The sequence below is a fragment of the Xenopus laevis genome, chromosome 2L (genome assembly GCF_017654675.1).
Source record: "Xenopus laevis strain J_2021 chromosome 2L, Xenopus_laevis_v10.1, whole genome shotgun sequence".
Taxonomy (NCBI): domain Eukaryota; kingdom Metazoa; phylum Chordata; class Amphibia; order Anura; family Pipidae; genus Xenopus; species Xenopus laevis.
Genome location: NC_054373.1, coordinates 105,342,343 through 105,361,424, shown reverse-complemented (window position 1 = coordinate 105,361,424; position 19,082 = coordinate 105,342,343). Strand labels below are relative to the sequence as shown.

At 38.2% G+C, this 19,082-nt stretch overlaps 1 protein-coding gene across 3 annotated transcripts in view; it reads right to left on the bottom strand.

Annotated features, from left to right (window-relative positions):
• LOC108708359 (calcium/calmodulin-dependent protein kinase kinase 1) overlaps window positions 1-19,082 on the bottom strand; it is a 147,108-nt gene that overhangs the window by 114,390 nt on the left and 13,636 nt on the right. For 2 of the 3 annotated variants that reach the window (XM_018246975.2, XM_018246977.2), the window contains exons 2-3: window positions 6,469-6,575; window positions 4,779-4,955 (exon numbers count right to left, since the gene is read on the bottom strand). The gene's annotated coding sequence lies outside the window, so the exon portion shown is untranslated. The remainder of the gene's footprint in view (window positions 1-4,778; window positions 4,956-6,468; window positions 6,576-19,082) is intronic. The other variant, XM_018246976.2, reaches the window with a different exon arrangement.

Genomic DNA, 19,082 nt, shown 5'->3' with positions numbered 1-19,082 from the left:
CACGTACCACTGCTTTTTTTTTTTATCAACTGATTTTTGATGCCCACCTGTTGGCTATGTAAGTAAGCCCAGCTTGAGTTTTAGAGGTTTGTGAGGTTTTATAAACCTCAAACGAATTCACAACTTGGTTTCTAATTTAAGAAAAAAACTCAAATGTAAAGAAACTTATCAGTGTAGTCAGGGTGAAAAACTTGAATGCTGGATTAGATTTTAGAAGAACGCAAATTTTTTTTTTTTTTAAAGGTAAGTTTTATTTCTTTTTTAAACACACAGCAATCAGAAGAACGAGAATTTTTGATAAATAACCCCCATAATGTTTAAAGCATAGATTACTGATATTAAATGTAATGGATAAATGCATTAAGTGAGAGATAGTGTTGGTGGATGGGCTTTGTGTATGCTGTAAATGCTGGCTACAGTAACAAACATTTGCTCAATGCCACATACACAGCCTTAAAAAATATATCTGGGCTTTGCTGTCCTATGTGAGCTTACCTTCGTAGGTACAACTAAAAATTGCATGCACAACCCTCAGCATGTCAAAAATGCTCAAACTACTTATTTAGAATGTTTATGTTATTACAGAACTCCTCTATTAGCCATGGCAAATACAGCACTAAAGTTGTCAGCAGTGCTAATCATATCTCCAAAGCCTCTTTTCATCTGCACACCTAGGTGACCGTTGAAAAAGGATTAGCTGTTGCCACATTTAGTTCACTAAAGAGTTTATCTCACTGTGTTTAGTGGATGAATGCAAAGGCAATTCTCCAATGCAAGAGTTCCTGTGCAGCTACCCAGACAGTCACACTATCTCCCAGCTCCATATGAAGCATTTAGCATCCTGCTGGGAGAACATTAGTAATTGTGTGTTGAAATGCTAATGGACCTTGTCATGTTTATCAAAGCTTAGAGAGTGATCATACATTCCAGGTCTTCGTTGCTCCAGGAAACCAGTGCAAATAATAAACATGCTGCTTTTCCTCCTTTTTCAAAGCTGTTCAGTTGATGTTTGTCCCATATGAAGGGTTATATGTAAAACCTTATTCACACAGTCACAGAACGATTAAAAGAACTGCCTTTACACACACAAAATACAGGACTGTACATGGGAACTGGGAATATTATCGTTATGCTTCACTGCTAAGACAGCCCTTGGCAGTTAAATCACCACTAATAAAGCACAGGTACATTGTTGTGTCATTATTAGAACTTGTGAACAAAAATTTGACATGAAAATAAAACAGTTGGTTCATCAAGCCTGAACATTAAATGAGTAACTTTGGTTTTATTCTTCCCATACGTTTGGAATTCCTCTTCACCATAATGATATAAAAACTATTGTTATATAACTAAACGTCTTCTGGTCATGTCTGGGAAACAATTCCTTTATGAATTCTCTTCATATGTCTGGATGTTTCCAGAAAACTTTTTTTAACTAGGCTAGAAAGCACTGTAATTGAACAGGGGTCGGGCTTTGACTACTACAGTAAAACTGGCCATACATACGGAAAGGCGAAGTCAAGAAACAAGCAGATCTCTCACCGATATGCCCACCCTGAGGTGGACAATATTGGGCTGATATGATCGTTGGGGCCTAGGGCCCAAAGATCGGATCACAACGAGGAGGATACGGGTGGTCGAATTGTGGACCTCATCAACGAACCAACAAGATTTTCAAGCACGGTTGCTTGACATCTGTCAACTTTCGGCCAGATATCAATCAGGGAAGCCAGTCTGAGGGCCCCATACACTGCCCAATAAGCTGCCAACTTAATCTGTCGGCATCTTATATCTGCTCTTGTATGGGGGCATTAAAGTGACAGGTTATGGTACACCTCTCAAGTTATACAGATTCCTGGGAACTTCACATTATGGGTAAGAATTAAGCAACATAGTACCTATCTTCCTCTCTACATTTTATATAGATATATTAAAGAAAACTGATATATTGTATAAAGACAGTTACTTCCAAACAACCCCCATTAAGATTTTATGAGAGGGGATTCCATCTCCACGGGAAGGTAGTTGGGGGTACTGTTGTGCCTGTATTGTCCACAAAGGTTGTATAAATGTATGCATTTTTTGGTATTCGGTAGACTCAAGCAATTTATAATTATGTGTCATCTTTGTAAGCAAAAATATGAGTGACAGACGATGTGCAAGTTTTTTTCAATTAGTGGAGTTTGTGTATGACAGTCAAAAATCTAAAAAAAAAAACAACTTGCCAATTCATGAAAATGTTTTAGTAAAAATTTCTGGCAGCGAAAGAGTTGCAAACAATGTGAATATAAATCACTACTTCTCCTCAGATAGCTGTCATTGGTGGCTATTCAGTATACCTTTGTCATTTCTTGAGGCTGAAATATAATTGTTCCCTTCAAGTAGAATTTGACAGGGAAGCAGACCTAATGTGTCAGCAGTTCTTGAATAAAAATGTGGCGTTATTGCTTCCACAGTGGATCTCAATGTCGCCATCTATTAAACAAGCTGTGTAAGCTTTGGGAGGTTTTAAAAGGAGATTGAGCAATGGGTCAATGATCTGTGAGGGGGCATAGTTTTCCTTGCTTTATCAACATGTAGGGGCAAATTTATTAAGGTTTGAGTTGTGTTTTTCGAGTTGATTTTTTTGGTTAAAAAAAAACTAAAATTTTTCGAGATTTATACCCTGACCCTGGAAATAGCTAGAATCCAAAAATATACCACCTAAAACCTGTTGATGTCATGGAGGAGTCATTGGCAGAGGTCCATTGAACCATTTGAAGATGTTAATAGCCTTCATGATGTTTGAGTTTTTGTCAGAGGGTTTTGCCCAAAAACTCAAACCAATTTGAGCGATTCGAGTTTTTCCCACTGAAACCAGTTGGGACAACTTACATTGTATAATAAATCCAAAACAATACAACACTTTAATTTGATGCATACTGAAAAGGTAGAGGAAGAAATAAGTAAAACTGTAAGAATAAGTGCAGAGATAGTAGACATACTACATAAACCCCCCCTGCCCCCCCCAGCCTAGGTGATACTCTTGTCCTCTTCCAGCACTTTGGCAATTTCCGTCACTTTCGGCGCATGCGTAATGCCAAAAAACAGAAGACTGCTCCAACTGCGCATGTGCCGATACGCTGAAGACCGAAGAGAAGAGGATGGCACCTGTGAGCTCCGCTGCGCTGACTCTGTAAGACTTTGGGACAATTACCGAAGATTACACCTAGGCTGGGGGTCTATGTAGGGTGAGGGGTAGGGTTTTTTTTATTAATAAGGGTTTGGTTCTCCTTTAAGGGGGGCCACATGGGACATAACTGTTCAATGAGTTTGCAATTGATCATTAGCATGCAGGTCAGATTCAAAAGCACCAGTTATGAACCATGTAGCCCCCCGTCAAGTCCTTGATTTGGTCCAGTCACTCCAGCCTTTATAGATTTACACCGAACTGTTCCTTTAAAACAATATTGTTTTGCTTTTGAAGTTTATTCCAATCACAATGACTTTCAATTTGAAATCCATGTAGCAGTATACACATTTCTCAATTTGTGTTTTGATACAAAGCCCAAATGCTCCAATTTCTCAACCTGCTGGTTATAGAGAAGGTGATGAAAAGAAGTCCCCATGGGCTTCATCAGCACTGGATTTGACATCATACACTATAAATAGGCATGGAAAATATAACCGGTACAGGAATTATAGTTGCAATTGTTAAATGTCACCCCACAAAGTTGAATTGATTAAAGTTGAGCTACTTTGTTCTTCAGTCCCACAAATTCATACAGTGAAAAACGCATGTGTATACAATCTATTATGTTTGTATGTAAGGTAACGCTCTGGCATTCTACTTTCCAGTTTATTACAAGAAACGGGAAAAAGAGATATCAGAAAGAAATAAAAGAGTGGAAAAAACACCAAAGTAAGTGTTGTTGTGTTGCTATAGTGATGATAAAGCCAGAAATCGTTTTAAGAAAAAAGGTCATAAAAATACCTCTCAGCAAGAATCTCCTTAAACCTTTAAACTATTCATTGTGTCTGCAGTTGCCAAACTTGACTTGTGGCCCATGATATCAAAGCTCTCTCTCTTTCTATAGATCACTACGTGTGCATCTGACTTTTGACCCTAAGTATTTTGCATGAGGGATTTTAAACTTCACAATGTAACTGATACATTTTGCTGTACCTCTACAGACAGTCCTAATAAGGTACTAATACAAAGCATGTAGACTTTTTCCATCTGGAAAATCTTCATGCTATGTTTGACGCTGAACTCAGGCCCCCATTTATTATGAACAATAGTGCCTGTATTTACTGCAGCTCATTCTAATTTGGGTGTCTGATGAGCAGTTTTGCTGCCTTTTACACTAGAATTTCAATAATGAGTTATAACTTTGTTTAATAAAACAAAGAAATTAAAAATCAGTTTGCACAAAATAAGTTGCCAATAATGACTTGAATGTTTCATTATCATTATTTGCAGAAGAACAATCTTAGCAAATTAGCTCACCAGCACAGATATTTAATATGAAATTGAAAAGAATGGTGAACCTCTTTATTGTATATCAAAGCTGTCTGTTGCTGTTTCTATGTTTATGAAACCTATGCTCCTTTTCCCACTGTTTGGTGAGATTCTCATGACAAATGGAATAACAAATGTAATCTTATGATCTTTTTGTAATAAAATGCCATGTGGGGGACACTGGTTGTGTGTCACCTTTGTTTCTCCTCTTAACATATCTTATAGAATGGAAAAAACTAATTTACATATAAAATAGCTGTTGGCTTCAGTTGCTTACCCTTGATCCTTGTGGTGATCAACTGCAAAACCAAGAAGAAGCCACAATGGAAGGATCCACTCTTTCTAGATGGCTGAACTGGGCTCCAGCCACGTGCTTACACAGAGCATTCCCCAAATCACAAAGTTCCATTGATCAACATGGAAGGTCTGAGATTATGTAGAGCAACCAGATCTCCTAAGATTAAGACCAAAGACATTGATGACATATTAGCAACAAAGTAGAGCCCAGTTTTAAATGCAAAAGTAGCTGTATGATGATTAGTGTTATTTTTAACAATGACAACATCTAAAATGCATCTCTAGCAGAAAAATGTGATAAACAAGTACACAGAATGTCACTAAATCCCTTTTATCCCTCGCATAACAATTCTGTACTGAGCTACTGAGCTATATTGTCTGTTTGGTATTGACCCGGCCTATCCCTTAACCACGATCCTTGTTCCCCCCGTCCTTCTTGTATACGTTATGGTTCCCTTGCCTGCCCAGAACTCCCACCTTGGTCCTCTCACGTTAAGACCTGGCAGCATCCTAGAAGCGGACGTTTCCTTCCAAAGCGAAAGGCTGTTGTTAGAGATTGTTAGAGGGAGAAATGTAAGCCGAGACCAGGACCTTGGGGTTTGTTCTGGATTTTGGGATACCATACGTTACACTACTGTTCTGTCCCACCCGACATCCCTTCCAACTACAGACCTACTATATAGCCTCACACCTACCTTACCACCAGATACTGCCCTGGTCTATTTTCTGCCCCTACAAGTTTTGCCAACTATCACACCCTGTCCCTTCCTCTTGCATATTGCTATGCCTGTCCTGTCTGTTCCACCTACCATCCTAACCTGCTCTGTCTCTCACTCTTTTCCCACCTACTGTACATTCCCACTCCCAGCATCCCTCTCACATAATGTTGTGAACCACCACCTTTACTTCATGTCCTCCTCTCACCACCTGTCCTCACCCACCATCTGCACTTTGCAGCTCTGTCCTGTTTCCCATTCTCCCTGCCTTTCCTACATAGTTTCATGTTCTAATCCCTTTCCTTTTCTCCTACCTACTGTACTGTGTAAACATAATATGAAATATTTAAGATTGAGAATAATGATGACCAATCATGCAAAACATTAAAAAGTGATTTAAATATTTTACAAAAGCAATTACAAAACAACACATTACAGATTAGTTAAGAACACAAATGATCACAGTTTATTGAATGGCCATCAAAAAATCCTTTTCTGAACCAACTATCTCATCTATATATTTGTATATTGTATATGTGCACACACAATAACCACACTTAAGGTGGCCATAAACGGGCAGATAAAGCTGCCGATATCGGTCATTTAGACCAATTTGACAGCTAATCTGCCCGTGTATGGGGGCTTCCAGCAGGTCGTCGAAGCCCCTTGGAGTATCGTAATTCGTTCGTTCATACGGCCGAACGTTCAAATTACCCCCGATATAGCCATGCCGTTAGTGGCATATCGGGGAAAGATCCGCTCGTTTGCCGATGACGCCAAACGAGCGGAACTTTGAGTTTATGGCCAGCTTTAAACAGATAAATACCACACACACTCACAAAGTCTCTGATTCACAGAGTTACTTTAACACCCAGTCTCAAGCACTGCTATACTCTATCACTGACATCATTACATACACACTAGCAAATATCTCCTGTCCCAGGGCTTACTGACCTGATGTTGATGAATCACACAAACTCTAAATGGAGAGATGCTGTTATATCCCAGAACTTTTTGAAGTTTCGATATTATTTCAAGTGTCATGCAAATAGGATCATGGCCTGGTAAGACAAATATAAAATCTTGTGACGTCTATTCCCAGACTGTTCACTGAGGATTATTAAAAAAACATATTTAATAATGGTCTACAAATCCTGCTGTGTTGTATAACAGAAACATGCAGATTACATACTGAAGTAAATAGGGCCCTGCTCTGCCCTCACACTACCTAGCAAGTCATCAACATGTATGAGAAGAACATCCATGTACAATTATGTAAATATGATATCATATCTACACCACTATTTTTTAACAAGGTGTCCTCGGGCATCAATGAAAAATTCCATCAAATACGTCCCGACTAATTCATTTACTTTCCCTAGGACAGAGCTAATTTCTTGGAAATTAGGGTGGTATTCTCCATTTATTGGGTTGTCAGTGGCGTAACTTTAGAGGAATCAGACCCCGTAGTCGTTGAGGGGGCGGGTCTGTTTCCTCTATAGCGTTCAAATCACCTCCCCCTTTCTGTTTTTTTTTTCAATTGACATGCTCGCATCTGAGCAACCACACAGCGGGGGAGGGGGGTTGCAGAGCGGTATGAGCAAGTGCCCTCTTGTTAAGCCCCTGGGGTATGTGGTCAAATATATTCCATTACAAGCATTTCATCTTTTTTGTACAAAAGCACAGGCGATAGCTGATGGTGTTTCCCTGTTGCAGTTTATGGTAAACAAATTGCAACCAAAACTAGAGAATTTGAAAATTTGTACAAAAGTTATCAATATCCATTGCAATAAAGATTGACTAAATCAATACCCCAGAAAAATCAGAGTCGTAGTCTAGCTAAAGGAGATCTGCAACATTACAGTTTATAAAAATTAATTAAACATTTTGCAAGTGACGCTACATGCTCTTTACACCTCCTTTACTTAATGAGATTCAATGAGGTGTCAATTCAATCTATAAAGTACATGTAATGTCTTTAAAGGGGACTAAAATCAATAAACAATATCAGTTTTATTATTACTAACTCCAAACAAACATATTTGCCTGCCCCTGCCAAAAAAAAAGCTGTTTGGTTTACCCAGTTTTTCTTATAACTATATATTTTCAGAGTAGCTATATAGTCTCTCGATATGCTTAACTCACTAGCTTACATTTGTGGGAATATTGTCCATCTGTTCTATAGAGGCAGTGAACCTTAAGCAAACAGAGCAAAACATACGCTCATTAAGCAATGCATTGTAATAAAATGTGTGGAATAGAACAGGTCACATAACTATTTGACATGACAGTAAGCAAAACGGTTACTATCCCCTTTGTGAAAGATTTGGAAAAGCAATAACACTATTATAATAGCTTCTAACTGCCCTAAGGTTCACCTACAAACTGAGCCTTACATATTATATTAGCTCAAAGTAATTTAACTTGCACTTGGTTAATAGTATTTTAATAAGATCGCTCTGTTTGGCCACCAATAGCAATCTGTCATTGCATCATGGTAAATGTTACAGTGTGTGCAATAACGTATTATGTTAGGTTTACCTCCCTGAATCTTCCATTCTGGCATAAGCCGTGCAACATATAACTTGTTACATATGAAAACTTACAGAGCAATACTTAAAGAGAAAAAAATCAAATACAGATGCTAAGTTCTACAAAGCAGTTAAATTGTGTCAGACAGACCACGGCTACTAGGAACACTCCAATACATTATATGAGCTAAACCAAAATGATATCACTTGGGTTAAACATAATAGAACAAGGCCAAAGGACAGTGTTTTCCTCATGCCAAAGTCACAATATCTCTTTGTGATGTCAAAACTGGCAACACATTGAATGGAGCACACATTCCTGTAATTCTATAGTTGTATCTATCAGCAGCCTTTCTGTACAGCTACACTGCCCATGATCAAGAAACAGGCTTGTGTAACCATAGAGTAAGCTAAGTCCTCTTATATCCTGAGACTGAGACTATAGCCCTGGGTATATATAATTTTTACTCACTCATTAAAGACGAGTAGATGAAGTAACTAGGTTTTGGATTTCATACTAATATGAAGGGTTCATCACATTTAAATGTGCAGATAGTTTTTTGATTGTTTGCTCTATAAATTGTGGCTGCATCAACTTCAGGATCATAGAGATGTTCACATTAATTATATATTATATATGGGCTAACACTGCCTTATAGCTTAAAGCACTGAAATATGAATAGGAGAAGGCCTCAATAGAAAGACAAGGAATAAAAAAAACGTAACGGAATTCAACATTTGATAAATAATCCCATTTGATAATAACTTACTCTTATTATTGTAAGAAATATTCCTAATACAGCCAGACACTATTTCGTTTACTTAGCGTACCGGAACAAACATGGCCAAAAGGTGCGTATGTAGCCATTTCATCATAAAAGTAGGTCATATTGGAGATTGATCTAGTCTGATTTAGCCAGACATAAATCTCATGTTTCAGCTTAGATTTCTACTGAATGTGTCTGTGCTGCATATTTTTATCAACATAATAAACTCATATTCTTATTTGTTTATTGTGGTGTTTACCAGTTGACTGGTAATGTACATTCCCTTCAATCTACTTTCAAACACTGCCAGCATCTGCCAGCTTTGGCTGCTCAAGTCAAATCTATCCCGCAAACTACAGTGGCAGAATGGAAAACCATATGTACATATAAAACGCCTGGTACTTTTTAGATATTGCTAAATATTCCGATTCCACTATAATCCCATATATTTAAACGTAACTTCGGGAAACAGGTTTCCACTGTAGTAGTCATTGCAGGCTACCTACTCCCCCGACCACTTTATTTTTCCAATAATTGAATAACTCAGGACATGATAAAAATGTTCAAAAGTTACCGTAGCTTAATTATGTTTGCACAGTATGTCAGCATCATGGCTGCTCCTATAAATGACAGGTCTTCAGAAGTAAATTATAGGCATTGCAGACTCAATATTAAAAAAAATTGTGTCAATATCCAACCCCCACAAAATATCAGTTTCACCTAACTAGAACACCTAGAAAGAGGAATACCTTGCCAGTAACTAGTAGCTACTGTGCCACACATCTGATTATTTCAAGTGGCCCTGTCATGAAAAGCTTTGGGTGGTAAGCTTGTTTTGTACATTTATGCTGAATTTGCCCTTCCGTCAAGAACCCCACCAACCCCCTTAACTTCCGTGTTCCCCAGCAGTCACTACTTCTGCAGTCTGTATTGTTTAACAATGCACCCTCCTCTAGGGTTATTAAATTGGTTTCTCCCATGTGAAACAATTACATTCTCAGAAGCTTTATTCTTATACAGCAGCAGTGTGACACACGTTTTTTTCCTTTCAGAATGAAATGTGAAAAACTACAAAACTAACTTCCTGCACATGTAACTTGGTTTATAAAAACAATTACACATATTAAAATCCCATCTTGTTTTCTAACAATAATACACATATTAACATCACATTAAATTGCACTGCCAAACGTATATAATGTCAAAATATGTAAAAGTGTGTATTTTTTGAAACATAAATAAAATACTGATAATATGGGTATTTTATTCATGGTCTAATAAATGCATTGCTATACATATATTGACACTGTATTCATATTTGCTTTTATATTTTCTACTCAATCAATTACCTTAATGCATGGATGTGATTTATCTTAGTTCAGCCATAATGAAGTAGCGCATTCATTTAACTTGGTTTCTGTCCAGGCTATCTTGGATATTTCTGTAGTTCACATAGTTGCTCTGACCCCTGGAGAGTCGCAACAAACATAATATTTTCCATCACCTGGGATATAAGCCCCTGGAGAGAAGCCCTGATCCTCTGCTTGGGTAGATTATTAAAGCACAACATGATATGCAAGGGTTTATAAGTGGTTTCACGAGAACAGTCATCCACAACTCTAAAGCCAGGGATATCTCTGATACACCAGAGGTGAATCATTTCAAAAGCTGCCATCTACAGCTTGGGCCCACAGGAGAATATCTGTCACAGTTATAAAGACCTAACTTGGAAAAGCTGCCCATGGCACGCAAGCCTTTTACACAGATATTGTCACTTGCCAAAAAGGCTACAGTATATATAGGGTTTTATATTAATGTATTTATTAAAGATAGAGAGAGTGAACAATATTAGACAGTAGGGATGCACCGAATCCAGGATTCAGTTCGGGATTCGGCCTTTTTCAGCAGGATTCGACCGAATCCTTCTGCCAGGCCGAACTGAATCCAAACCCTAAATTGCATATGCAAATTAGAAGTGGGGAGGGAAATCACGTGACTTTTTGTCAGAAAACAAGGAAGTAAAATATTTTCCCTTCCCATCCCTAATTTGCATATGCAAATTTAGGTTTGGATTCCGTTCGGTATTCGGCCGAATCTTTCACGAAGGATTCGGTGCATCCCTATTAGACAGACAAGGTTGCTAAACAGTTTATAATTTAGGATGGAAAAATACTACATTGTAATTGCACACCCAAATATTTCTTCTAAGTAATAGCTACAGATGTTAACTGTAAAATTCTGTACATCACATTCACCTAAGTCAAGCTTAAAGGGGTGGTTCACCTTTAAATTAACTTGCCTTTTTCACTGACCCCATCTAAACAAATGCTTTGTAAGGCTACAAATTTATTGTTATTGCTACTTTTAATTCCTCATCTTTCTATTCTGGCCCTCTCCTATTCATATTCCAGTCTCTTATTCATATCAATGCATGGTTGTTAGGGCAAGTTGGACCCTAGCAACCAGATTTCTGAAACTGCAAAAAGGAGAGCTGCTGAATAAATCACTAAATAACTCAAAAAATACAAATAGTTAAAAATGAAAACCAATTACAAATTGTCTCAGAACATCACTCTCTTGAACAACCCCTTTAAGGCAACCCTATAAAGAAACTGCAAATACATACCGCCACCGGGGAGTCTTGTATAGTAAGGCTGCCTTTACAGTCCCTGAGATATAACTGTGGTATACTAAACTGTGTTCAATCACATGTTGGTGGTGCTGATTAAGTGCTAAAAGGACCAAGCTGACTCTCAGACCAAGCGATCAATCATACTGACCCAGATACAGTCAGTGGCATTCTCCCTTAAATGTAATTAGGAAACGCTCATTTATGTATTTCCATTCGCCCATGGACACAGATACTTGCCCTCTTATTGGTAGTACCATAAATAATTTCATAGTGAAAACAAACAGTGGGAGTGCAATACTGTTGCTAGGAAAGCAATCAAATTCTACAGCTAGGATTTCTCAGCAACAGCTCTTTAATTTAAGTTCAACTACTAGAGCTGTTACCTGAAGGCCACTGTAGCATACTGGGAAATACTGTTGGCCAACTAACTAAGGGCTAAATTAAAGTTCCTGTTCTAAAACATCTTTAGTATTAGAAAAAAAAAATATTGAGATGACATGCTATTTTTACTCGAAGTCACAACCCAACATGGGTTAAAGTTTTGGGTGCACAGAGCCGTACCTCTTTGCCTACTAGTGAATGTGAAGGTGCATCAGAAGCATCAATGAATATCTAACGTGTCCTCAACAAAACAAACAGCAACAAAATAAAAGGATTAATTTTAGCATCTGGGACACAAGCAACCAAACTGAATTTTTAGAGGAAAAAAAATTATTTTTCAAAATGTATTATTCTCCGGAAGCTGCTAAAAATCTGAATCCAAAAATACTCCAGCTTACAAATTTACAATTGAAGATGTTTCTTGGCATCATGATCTACGCTGGTTTTTGTACAATAATACGAAAAAGTCAAGGTTATCTGGCAACAACACAAAAAAAGTTGTAAGATTTGAGCGTCAAATTCTAAAGTCGTACAATTCAAATTGACACATGATTTGGTCGAGACTTTTTCTGCATCAACATTTTCGATCTGATTTTATGATCATGGATGTAAGTTAGGTCGACTTTGTTTTAAAGGATCAGTTCAGTGTGACAAAACAAACTGGGTAAATAGCAACATTTCTGGTGTTCAAGGGACATCTGCACCCTATTCTTTAGGTGCAAGTGTGCTACACCTATTGATGCAGGGAGAGAAAGGAACCTTGGTGCTACCATCTGATTAGGAGGTGGTGGAAGTTCCAGGGTTTCTTTGTGTCAATAGTTACAACAGCGCTTGATTCAGAAGGGAAGGCAGGAAGGACTGAGTGAGAGAGCTTACAGTGCATTTTGACTTTGAAAAGTTACTTTAATGTGGGATTAAGAGCAACTCATTGTGGGGAAATGAACAAGTTGCAAGTGAGCCCTAATGTAGAAGTCAGCTGATTAACAGAGCTAGAGCAGAACTGACTTCTGATACACTGTTTCAAGAGTCAAATCAGAGAATAGAAAGGGATGAACAAAAAGTGCTTCCTTTTTTTTTTTTGGAGGTCCCCTTTAAAGGTGAACGAAAGTCGTCTTGCATTTGGGGGTTTCAAATGTTAGGCACCCCCAAGTGATTGTATTGACTTACCTGAAACCACGGGTCGGTGCTCCTATCAGCAGAAAACTGCTCCGGGCCGGGTTATTCCAGCGAGCACCACGGAGCGATCCTCTTCTGGCTTCTTCTTTCTTCAATTTCCTCGGGGCAAACGCATGTGCAGTAGATTAAATAGCCGACTTTTTAGTTAAAGTTCGGCTTTTCGCTCTACTGTGCATGCGCAGCCATGAGAAGACAGAAGAACCGTTTTGTGGTGCTCGATAGCAGAACCCCAGGCCTGTGCACTTTTCTGCTGATAGGAAACCTGGCCCGGGGTTTCAGGCAAGTCAATACAATCACATGGGGGTGCCTTAATTTTGGCACCCCCAAATGCAAGAAGACTTTCCTTCACCTTTAAGACAAGTGTCTGTTTTAAATTTCTAACCTTTGTCTGACAAAGACTGTAAATTAGGGTGCTATGTAACACACACATTGTATTAGTATTGTGCCACATCATATCTGCTTACTCCATTCATGTTACTCTCCAGTGCACCATCCTTATCTAACAGCAAACGGCAGTTCATTTTCTCAAAAGTATACATACTTAGTCTTCAAAGTAAATGTTATCTATCACTGTGTGTATATTATCAGTTATGAAATGTATAAATATATAAAGAACATATAAATGTAATCCATTTACATACATAGTAAGTTAAGTTGAAAAAAAGACACGTCCATCAAGTTCAACCTCTATTTTAACCTGCCTGCTAGTTGATCCAGAGGAAGGCAAAAAACCTCATTTGAAGCCTCTCCATTTGAGGGGGGAAAAATTCCTTCCTGATTCCAAAATGGCAGTCGGACTAGTCCCTGGATCAACTTGTACTATGAGCTATCTTCAATAACCCTGTATTCCCTCACTTCCCATCCAACCCCTTCTTAAAGCTATCTAATGTATCAGCCTGTACAACTAATTCAGGGAGAGAATTCCACATCTTCACAGCTCTCACTGTAAAAAATTCCTTACAAATATTTAGGCGGAACCTCCTTTCTTCTAATCGGAATGGGTGACCTTGCGTCAGCTGGAAAGACCTATTGGTAAATAAGTTGTGTTTTTACTGCCCTTCACTTACACTGCAATGGTGGTGCTAGTCATCCGTTGACCCGGCAAGGTCCCACAGAAATAGCGATTTATGTTCATGGATCCGCACACACACAATTTTTCTGCAGTCCGGGAAGCCCCTTTTATTGTTTCACACCACTAGTATCAAAGGTTGAAGGGGGGGGGGTTCAACCTCCAGATGGTATATATAACATTCCAGAAAGATTGAATAGGGAAAATCCCCATGACCATTCTTAATTACAGCTAGGGTTGCCACCTTTTCTGGAAAGAAATACCGGCCTTCGTATATTCTTGCCGTTTTTTCCCATTAATAACATTGGCATCAAGTATCATTTTTACTGGCCAGGCCTGTAAAATAACGGCCAGATGGCAACCGTAAGTTACAGCTTACATTCACCCACTTTCCAAAAAGCCCCTTTTAGGATGAACAAATCTAGGCTATCCCAGCAAGGATACTGGCAAACTTCCAGGTATGAGTCATCCCAGCATTTGGCCTATTATATTTGTACATTACTCCTTCAGCTTACATGTAAATCTGATTATTTAGGCTCAGTTTAAATTCATGGGAAACTTTGCTATTACACAAAAACAGGAACGTCTTGTTTCTGAAGCGAAACAATGTGAACTGCAAACAAAGTATGAAGTAAACTGCATTAATCAGCAAAACCATGCTAGTAAACTCTGCACGTTAAAAATGAAAGTAACATAAACTGGCTTACACAAGACTGGAACCCAGCAAAATGTTACAAAAAATATATCACCATTTACGGTAACCAAGTGAAATGCACTTACTAACATGCCCACCGGCCTCCCATTGTATTGCTCATTCACTTGCTACTAGACAGATCTGCTACATGGTGGTTTATTACTTCATAATAAACAAGAGAAAGGAATATCCTGTAAATGATATCCTTATAAACCAGGGGTGCCCAAACTTTTTGCAACGAGGGCAAGATTTGGTGAAGTGAAAATGTGTGGGGGCCGACCATTCAGCCCGACATTCTTTGAACCATTAACATTAAATTACAGGACTCGAGTAATCATAGCAGTAATATTTGGCACATTAGTGAAATGATCTGCCACTTGGTCTATACTGCTGCCTGTGTGCTGAAGGTATTAGCAATAGACACGTAATGGCACATGGAGACACCATATTTCTTTAGTTTACTGTACTGGCACGTCAGTACGTCTATTGACACCTTCAGCCCTAAAGAAGTATATGAGAGAGGCGCATCACTACATGCCAGTATGTGTCTATTGCTAACACCTTCAGCACACAGGCAGCAATATAGACCAAGTGGCAGATCATTTCACTAATGTGCCCAAATATTACTGCTATGGGATTCCTGATCGCACTATGCTGGTGGGCCTCATTATTATTAATTTCATGATGGAGGCTGAGGGCCGGTGTAAATTTGAAAATGGGCCGCAATTGGCCCCGTGCCGCACTTTGGACATGCCTGTTATAAACGGTGTTTAGTGATGTCATCGGTTATAATCGGAGCTTAGTGATGTCATTTCTGTCACATGGCTCACTAAAATGTGTGATTACTGAATAATAAAGTACCTCTGTTGTAAAATATGAAGATATTAGAAGTCACCTCAGAGTTCCTTCGGCATCGTACTTTTATATAGTCATGTATCTCCTCGGTAACTTATAATATTCCCCTTCTATATTACAAGAGGGGGTACTTAATTCACTATATAATTATGATAGGGTTAAATATCATACTTCAGAATGGCCCTAGGCTAGTGGGGACCCGGTGCCCCGCCGGCCCAGTCTGACCCTGGAAGAACCAGATACTTAATACCATCTAATGTATTTGTATCAAATGTATCAGCTGTCATAATGCATTATGGGCATTGGCTAAATTGATCTGCCAAAGGTTGACTTTGGTAAAGACTGTGTAACTGCAAAAAAATTATAATAAAAGTCTTACCCCATGGAAGTATTCTCACGTACTGCATTTTTTAAAATATGTACACAGGGAAGCTGTTTTGCCCCCGTGAATATGCTGCTTTAGGGCTGGCAGGAAGTCAGCAGAACTTACAGCTCTAAATACAAAACAACTGGCTGTTCCCAGATTGTAACATACTTCTGACACCAACTTATACATAATAATCACACACATGGACACACACCCACAAGCACTACTCAAAGGATGAACTTTGTCTTGTCTAAGAATTTAACAGGTTAATATAAAATAACAAGAAATACCAGAAATACTCCTCTTCAACATTAACATTTTTTTCCACCCACTACTAAGAGAAAAATATGAGTGTGGGAAGAACTTGGATTTAAAACCAAAGCTGAATATTGTCTGGGAAGAAGGGGAAACTGCATACTGTAAAGAAACATACTGAACTCTCTCCAGGTACTATACAGTTTGGAGTCTGTATGCCTCTACGGCTCTGAATCTCTGGAGTGGAAATCAATAAAGCAATATTTGTTAGTGCAGGATGTATGAATTACAAATTAAAATTCATTACATTTACATACCTTCCAGATGTGCTCACCCACCTGTTCGATGTTCAGTATACTTTATTATACAGCTGATTTCAGAAAAATACAATGTATTGTATTTTGTACCACAGATTTACTGCATGTCTAACTGTCAGCATCAGCAGGAGCGTGAAATGACTGCAGAGAGAACTGCTGCAATAAACCGCAGTTTTGCTGCGTGAACCTGATTTGTAGTCTATACATCACTTTCAGGTTGTGACTATTAGCACACAAGGCTCGAATATCATTTGCATCAGCAGTTCGGGGTGCAGAATTCCATCAATTAGAATTCCCCTGCACACAGCAAATAAAGAAATTACTAGTGCTCAGTCTAACCCACTCTGCTAGAAGCATCCATATTTCAGCTTATAAAAATGATATATTATCTGCAGACATAGCGCTCTAGTATAGGGGTCTGCTGCACTGATGTGACACTTGTAGCTACCTTGCTGCATCAGGTGTAAGCCAAATGCACTCAAAAAGGCCGGTACTTGAAGGGATAGCTCGCCTTTCCAAAACTTTTTTTGGTTCAACTGCTTTCAAATAGTAAATCAGAAATAATGATATAATTAGTAACAGTTTTAATTATCATTAATTTTGGACTGTTTTCCCTAAGATTTAAGTTGAACTTTATCTCACCCTCTTGTTTTTCTCAGCTCAGTAGTGATGGCTTTTCTAACCTGTTAACTTTTGAAATATTAGTTCATTAGTGCATTTATTAACTGAGCATACTCCCTAAGCTTTAATTAAACTCATCTGTGACAGCTGATGAGTTGTTGTGGGCATTCCTCTGATGCAGGGGAGAAATGGATCAAATAAAAGTTAAACCTATAGGTGCTCTTTACTGTACCTCATAAAATGTATGCAAATGAGGGGCATCAGAAAGGACACATGTCCCACCCCTGTGGCGGTAACCTTCTGTGTGGTACTGTATCAAATGCTTTAGCAAAGACTAAAGGCATTCCAGAGTCGAGGTTCCAGCTCACCTTCTCATAAAAGGCAGCAAGATCTATTACACATAAAACCATGCTGGCACAAACTCATAGAATAATGACTTACAATAAAGTCAAGTATCTTATCCCTTAATACACCTTCAAAAAGCTTTCCTACCACTGATGTCAGACTAACCAGCCTATAGTTTTGAGGCTGAGAACGGGATGCCTTTTTGAATTGCGGCACTACATAAGCAATTTGCCAATCTCTCTGCACCATGCCAGGCCTCAATGAATCCTGAAAAATTAAAGAGGTTTGGCAATCACAGAGCAAAGCTCATTTAGTACCCTGGGATGAATACCATCTGGTGCCAGGCCTTTGTTTGTCTTTACATGTTCTAGTCTCTTTTGAATTTCCTCTTGCGTGACTCGTGCATCAGTAGTTGTTTTACTAGAATTGGGACTATTTAGAAGGAAACATTCATTATCTGGTTCCTCAATGCAAAACACAAGTAACATTTAAAAATACACACACACAAAGAACACAAGTTTAAAAGACGGTTTCCAAGAACAACACTGGATCATACAAAAATAATATCAAGATTAACTAACTGCTCCTTTAAAGAATATCAATCTTAATTGAAAAAACTGTAAAAAAACAAGTATTTCTTTTCATACTAATTGCTCTAGCAGGCAACATAAAGGACCAGTAATGTAAATAATTAATAATTTGTGGGGGGGGCTAATTGATTGTAGTTATTCCACTGATTCAACCCATATCCATCTTACTGTGTAAGAACTAAACCCATTGTATTCTATAGAATTTATACGTTATCTTCTAGGTAACCATGACTACAAAGCAGCTTGTTTCTATCAACTAGAGTAGCCTTTCAAAAGCAAACCAGCAATTTATCAATGTAAGGCAACAGTATATTATATTTTAACTACTTTATTTTTTTCTGTTACTGACTGTTCCAATAAATAGTGCAAAGTGTTTTCAAATGTCAATTAACTGGCCTTTCTCTGCTGAACCCCCACAAAATTGTTTGCTGCTGCTCTGGCTGTTGATCTGTCAATGGCTATAAAAGTTTGATGCAATGTGCACACGGAGTAAACACTTAAAACAGAATGAATTGAAAAGGCTTCAGTAAACGCATGTATCACTCTTACAGCTTACTTTGTATTGTTTCTAATGCATTGAAGAAGCATTACACGTGACTTGATATATATATATAGCATTGGAGATTACATAATTAACAACAAATGTCATATTAAAAATAGGAAAAAATGCACTGATATTCACAGTTCTAAAAACTTAATATAATGGGATATTGTTCTATAACTGTAGTTTTGAAAAACACATTGAAAGAACAATCCATTGCTTCATCCACCACTGTTCGATCTTGGCAATGGGCTGTTAATGGATTTTTATGGTCCCGAGCCTGCTTCCTCTTTCTTTTTTTAATGCTACTATAATAGCACATAATAATGCACTGTACAGACACATTACAGTCTTGTGCAAGCTGTGGTCAATTCACTGTTGACACAATGTTTCTCACATTTTATTAAAACCTCGCTTCCTGCTGCTG